The sequence below is a fragment of the Alligator sinensis genome, unplaced genomic scaffold (assembly GCF_000455745.1).
Source record: "Alligator sinensis unplaced genomic scaffold, ASM45574v1 scaffold1055_1, whole genome shotgun sequence".
NCBI classification, from domain to species: Eukaryota; Metazoa; Chordata; order Crocodylia; family Alligatoridae; genus Alligator; species Alligator sinensis.
Genome location: NW_005842170.1, coordinates 431,176 through 437,857, shown reverse-complemented (window position 1 = coordinate 437,857; position 6,682 = coordinate 431,176). Strand labels below are relative to the sequence as shown.

The 6,682-nt window shown below is 38.4% G+C and overlaps 1 long non-coding RNA gene across 1 annotated transcript in view; it reads left to right on the top strand.

The window, feature by feature from the left end:
* The window catches only part of LOC102385513, a 19,555-nt gene extending 13,232 nt beyond the window's left edge, over positions 1–6,323 (top strand). The window contains exon 4 of the long non-coding RNA XR_324115.3: positions 1,138–6,323. This is a non-coding gene — a long non-coding RNA (uncharacterized LOC102385513). The remainder of the gene's footprint in view (positions 1–1,137) is intronic.
* The last annotated feature ends 359 nt before the right edge of the window (positions 6,324–6,682 follow it).

Here is a 6,682-nt window from a genome sequence, read left to right as displayed (position 1 = left end):
ACTCACCGCTCCTGCTGGCGGGGGGTGACCCCCACTGCCCTGCACCATGTGGGGGGCTCTACACGAGCCCTGAAGCCCCAAGTGCACTGCAGGAATGGTGAGTCCCGGGACTTTTCTTGGCTTTTGTTTTTCCTTAAAGGGCCAGAGCTGGCCCGGGCAGGGCACCCGTGGGGGGGCTGGGGGAGTGGGGAGAGGGTTGCGGGGGCTTATGACAAGCCCCCCCATGCAGGGTGGGGCAAAGGGGATCACCGGAGGGGCCGAGCTTTTTTTTTTTTTTTTTTTTTTTTTTTTTTTTTTTTAAGCACTGAGCTGGGGGGGGAGGGGAGGGTAGGCAGGGGTCCCCCCATGGTCTCCCCCTCCTTTCCCCAACACTCCTTCCTCCAACCCCCACTCCCCAGCCCCTATTTATCAACTGGAGTCAGGTGCAGCACCCTGCTGCAGCCACCAGGGACTGCCTGAATCAAAGCTCTCCAAAGCTTTTCTGAAGATTCAGAGAGCTTTGAATCGATTTGGGCCTTTAAATTGGTCCCGATTTGATTTGGATTCGGAGATTTGGCCACCGAATCGGGCCAAATCTCCTCTGAATCGAATCACCACCTGAATGTTTGCACAGCCCTATTATTTGATCTATTTGTAGACTATGCACACACCAATAATGCATTTATTCTCATTTAAATATGTAATATAAATAAATAAAAATACACAAGTTAGTTTCAAAGAAAACTTCTCAACCAGAAAATAAATCCTCATTCTACTCAGCACATGTTAAATATTTTATGTTTAAATCAAAATGGGAACATCTCTAACATGTTACAGTTACCATTGTGATGTAAAAGTTATCAGTATATTGTATACGGTTCCCTTGTTTTCTTCTTGCATGTTTATATTTTTAAATCAGGCATCTGAAACTCTGTTATCCAAAACAGGGCAATGTTTCCCATACAAATTACATAGAAAAATGCCTCGATTTTTTGTATCAATAAGTTGTTTGCTATGTTATTCACATAATCAAGATGAGATCTTTCTAGTTTAACTAATGGTTTTTCATCTATGACAAAGAGCACACTCAAAAACAAATGTTACCACCATTTTTAAGTAAACTTATTGTTTTGTGACTTGTGAATTTTGTCATTTCAGGGGCACTTTAACCATATTCTGGACTTCTAGAAGATGAGAGATTGCAAATCAGCAATAGTAACTTTTTTAACCTGTAGGAAAAAGGAAGTGTAAATGCTGTACAGCTGGATTTCTGTACACACCCATTCAATTAAGAGCATGGATTTAGATTTGTTATACAGGAAGATTTTTTTATATATTTTTGGTGTACAATACCTTATTCCTTGGTTTTTACATTGGAAAAATGTTTTTAATTCAAGATTGCTTCCATTTTGATCTTTCTCCCCCGTGCCTCTCACTCAGTCAAGGTTTTCCTCCTAATCTTTATCGTGTTAGTAATGAGTAAAGAAAAAATTGTGAAAATAGGACTGATTCAGGTTTTTAGGAAAAACTTCCTGCTAGTCAAGCTTTTTGTCCAACCCTGTAAACCCTAACTTCTGTAAAGAGTCTTGCTGAAGCATTTTCTATCCTGTTTGGATAGTTTTATAGGTACTAGTAGGGAGTAGTTCTTGCACATAGATGAGGGATTTCATTTGTAGCTCTGCCTCAAGCAAGGGCACCTAAAGGGAGGGCTCTTTGAATACACAGATTCTGTTCCTGTGCTTGCATTTGTTTATTTTACATGCATCCAGGTACCCTGTTTTTAAAACTTTCCATGTTGATGGACAATACAGTTCTACATACACAGATGTCCAGGTGAGAGAAATGTTATAAGAAAAGTTAGTGTTATTTTCACAATATTCCATAGTTAAAAGTTGAATGCCATTACTTGCTGCAGGCAGTGCCTGCTCAGAACTGTCAAGGATACAACCAGCCTGCCACTCCTTGAACCCAACTCGTGAGGACTGATTTGCTTTCCTGTTGTAGTCTGGCATGGGACAGCATTAGAATTTGTGCCTTTTAAAATGCCATAAAGCATCTTAGCTTGAACATGTTAGTAAGATGCACAATAAAAATAGTTGTTTAATAATCATTGTTTAATAATAATAATAATAATAATAGTTATTATTACTGCCACAGATTGAGATTGTAATAATCTTCTAAAATGAATCAGTAACCAAAATTCAGCTGTCTACTGTTGTGCCATTACAGTGTGAGGGCAACATGGAGCTTCAGTTGAAGGATGGGGAATCAAAAGATAGACCATTTCTTGGAAGATCAGGAGCTGGGCTAGTACGTCAAAGGCAGATAGACATGACCACACTTCTTCTATAATGCATGCTCTGGTAGGTACACAGGGAGCACAAACTTTTAATTTGGAGACACTGGTTGTGCCCAGAGGCTGCTCAAGGGAGTGCTTCCTTTAAGCATCCAGGCACAATTTATCCCCAAACAAACAACAAAGATTCTGGATCAGAGCCTTAGCTACATTCGCTGAAGGACCCAAATAGTTCATAGGACATTGTGGGCATTACAGCTTTCCACCTCCCTACTAATGGGAACAGTCAGGAGCCAGTTCAATTCCCAGAGCAATTTAAAACAGCAGCCCTAAAGCCACACTAGGCTGGCAACAGGCCTCTAAGGGCTGATATGCATCCAAGGATTATGAGAGCACAGAATGCTCAGCCGATGCCCCTCGCTGCTGCTCCCTGAATTGTAGTGGGGAGAGTTGTGGCTGGCAAAGGGTTGGCTGTTTCTAAGAAAAAACATTTTCTTAAATAAATTGATAGCATACAGATATCAAAAAGATAGAAGGCAAATCTATAAAGCAGACCTACCCTTTAGTGGCATGATTGCCTATCGTTTTTTTAGGAAATTTCCTCCACATCAGTGCAAGTTTCAGGTGATGTTAAAAAAGAAATCTTTCAGTGTGGATTTTTTCAAACATTTTAAAAAGATCTTCATTCATAAAAACAGTACATCTATTAAAAGCTGGAATCTTTCAGAGCCACAGCAGCCTTAAAGGGTGTATGGGTACTGCTAGCATGATTTCTCTTGACATTGCATTTTTCCCTGGATGTGGATGCAAGCTTTAGACCTAGCTGCAAGGGGGTATTTTCTTATTAAAGGGATAGAATGAGTGCACAAGTTCTCATCTACTGACATCAATGCTTTTAAATACATTTTTTTTTTTTTAAATGGGGAAAAAAAAAATTGCCCCTAATTTATGAAGTAATTACCATAGCAGAAAGAGGCATACTTTAGTAGTGATTCATTCTTATAAAATTTCCCAAGTTTTAGTTTTAAAAATATAGATAATATTACAAGCAAAATAAAGCATGACTGGGCACAAGTTTCTCTGAAGTAGTAATTCAAGTAAATGGCTAAAAGTACAAAGCCAGTAGTATCTGAAAAATGTAGTTATTATACAGCAACTTGAACCCTCTTATGTTTTATTAAATAAAATGCAAGACAATTAATAATGAGTCTAACAGTGTATAACCAAAGAAAAGATATGGCAAAAGGCACATATAACCAAAAAAGAGTATAGGACAAAAGCAGTCTTGGTTCTGCTACAGGAAAAGATTGTGAGAATGTGTTATAGCAGTTCAGCACCACCTTTTTTAAAACACTTGGGAACATGTCTGTCTGTATTGCTAGACTAGAAATGTGTTTATGTGTTAAATGGGAGAAATCTGGTTTTTTTTAAAATAGCTTATTGTCAGTTACCTCTTGCACTGTATATGGATACTGTATGTGATTTCTTCCTTTGCTTTAATATTGTTATTTAGAAGAAAAATATCTCAGTTCACCTAGCTAAGTGACTGACAGTTACTAACTAATCTAATCCACTTTGAGAATACACTATGTTAAGTGGACTGGAAGTAATATTTTTAACAGATTGGACAATTAAGACCTCTTAATAATTCACCACTATCACATCTTACCTAAGAAGGGCTAAATAAGGTAAATTATTTTGGGGAAAAACTAAAAAATATTCAACCAGTTATTACCATCTTCACCACATCCTATAATGTGTTTGCTGTAAAATAAGCAATAGCTGTATAAAAAGTTTGGTAAAGAGAATTTAGAAGATGCAAGATACAGTTTTTCTTCCATTTGTTAGAGTCATTAATAGATTTCTGTTGACACCTTGCTACTCCATCCCAGTGAGAATCATCATTTTAACTTTTTCTTCTCCATCTTCTTTCCCAACTAATTTCTCTAATGCTTGAGTTCTGGGCTTTACCTAATTTCTTTTCTTCTCTTAGCTAAACCTTGAATACCAAATACTACAATCATGCTGAAATTGCTGGTAATTCCAGATTATCTGGGCCCATCTACAATTGACATTCTACTCTTATAGTCTCCAAAAGCAAAAGGGAACTAACAGTACCCTGTATCAGCTATCAGTATGACACTAAATACTCTTTCTGCTTTTAATTAAGATTGGTGTCTATACTGCAAATTAGATAGTTTCTTCACTACTCAAGACGAGACCAAATTTGAGAATTAAAGTAATTCACATGTGGCAAGTGTGTTCTTCCCAGCTTTGTAATGGCAACTACTGGCAAACTCTCAGGTACTATTTTTCTTAATGCAACTTACAGAAAAATGAAAAAAAAAAGCTTCTGGGATGTAACATTTTAGGAGGGAGGGGTAAGAATCTAATTGTGGTGACTTCCTACCATTTATGGTGTTGAGCTCTTGAAATACTGATGTAAAGCCCTGAAGTGAACTTGGCTATATGTTACTGATATTCTGGGAATACACTTGGATTTGCATCAAGTATTCTGTACCAGGGTGTCAAACTTACCTTGCACCCTGGGCCACAGTCCACATGGTAGTAGTAGCTCTGGCTTTGACCCAGCACAAAGAGAGGCAGTTCCAGTATAGGACACACAACTCGGCTCCAGCTCCTGCTGCATGCCCTGTGCCATAGCCATAGTTGCTACTGCCCCTGCATGCCCCATGCCACAGTGGGGCCGGTGGCCAAGAACTGGGGCCACTGCAATGGCAACAGGCAAACCAGAGCTGTATCAGTCCTCACCCTCCTGCTGCCAATCACCTTATCCACTAGAGCCTAAGAGCCATGTTCCCCAGCATGCCACGGCCTACTAGCTGCCTTGTGAGTTAGATCTGGCCCAGCGGGCTATACGCTTGACACCCTCCTGCAAATGGTATCCTTAATCATGTGAAATGCCCAATATTGTTAAGCAGCTTTTTGTTAGCCTGATGCTACTGCCATTGAATTCAGTGACAAATCCCCACTTACTTCACTAAGGCCAAGATATTATCCCCTATGCATCTCTGCTGCTTCTTTCTTTGCCCATTGTCATATGACCACTGTTACTAATTATGAAGATACCACATAATGTCTTGGACTGGTCCTTCTACTGAGAACAATGTCATCTTCCCTTGATTTTCATGAACTAGAAAATATGCAAATTCCTACTGCAAAAAAACTGAGTGATGGATGCTCATATCCATATCTGGAAATTCTGGGCTGTTTTCAACTGTGGGTACATGCTAAAATAATTTTGAATGATTTTCCTACTGAAGTAGGGAACAGGTATAAACAAGACAGCATAAAAAGTCATATGAAAGCCAGTTCTTTTAATATATTTAAAAACTAACAATAATGATTTTCTAAAGAGTATATTGCATTTGTCACCCATTCTAGGCTTGCCATCAGTTATAACGGTAAAGTAGAAATACTGGACATACATGAATGCAATACAGATTTGGACAGGTGAAAATTCTCTTGAGTAGACTTAGAGTTGCACTAGGACCACAAAAATTATTCTTTGAGGAATTTTCTTCACTCTTTTCTATGACTAACATTTTGCTTTTATTGATGAATTCTAGATGCGTGTTTTATATTTCCTAATGTTTATGCTTTTGTATACAAACACTTTTGGAGTGGTGCTTTATTTACATGTGTATAATACTGCTTTGGTTACTGTTTTTAATGCAGATAAACTGATACAACTATGATGGGTTTTAACTTTGGATTTTGTAAATTGTAACTTAAGAGCAGTAGCATTAAACACCACCTTGACTTACTTCAAAGTATGAAACTAACTGTTTATTTCTTTTGTGATAGAAATATTTTTGTTTACCTAATGCAGATGTTATTGGTGTAGGCAGGTGCCATATCCCCATCTACCGTGAGGAAAGATTGTGTAAATGGGCAGTTGCCACCAAGCAGCTGACACATGGTGAAGGCCTGTCCCCTTTTATCTTGCAGTAACTGATTTGTCTGTCCATGTCTTTAGATTCCAGGATGTAGAAAATGGGAGAAACTTTCACTTTTTGGATTTGTCCCTGAAACTAAGAAATGTGTACTGCTGAATAGCTTTCAAACTATAAAATATTTGAAACCTGAACAGTAGTCAGGCTTTAAAATTACTCTACATAATTTTATATGCAAACAAAAGCAACCCTAATGTTAACAAACATATCACTGTTTGGCAGTTACCCTAAGCCAGTAGACTAATTGCAGTTATCAATCTAAATGAATTGGCCAGGAGTCACATGATCAAGTCAACTGGCCAGGACTGGTCAAATCAATTGGCCAAGAGTCATAATGGTAGACCGGGGCGGGGGTGCTGCTAGATTTACATTATTTTCTAATTTTAAGTTTGTGAATAGCAATTTAACATTAGGAGTCTCTTAAAAGTCC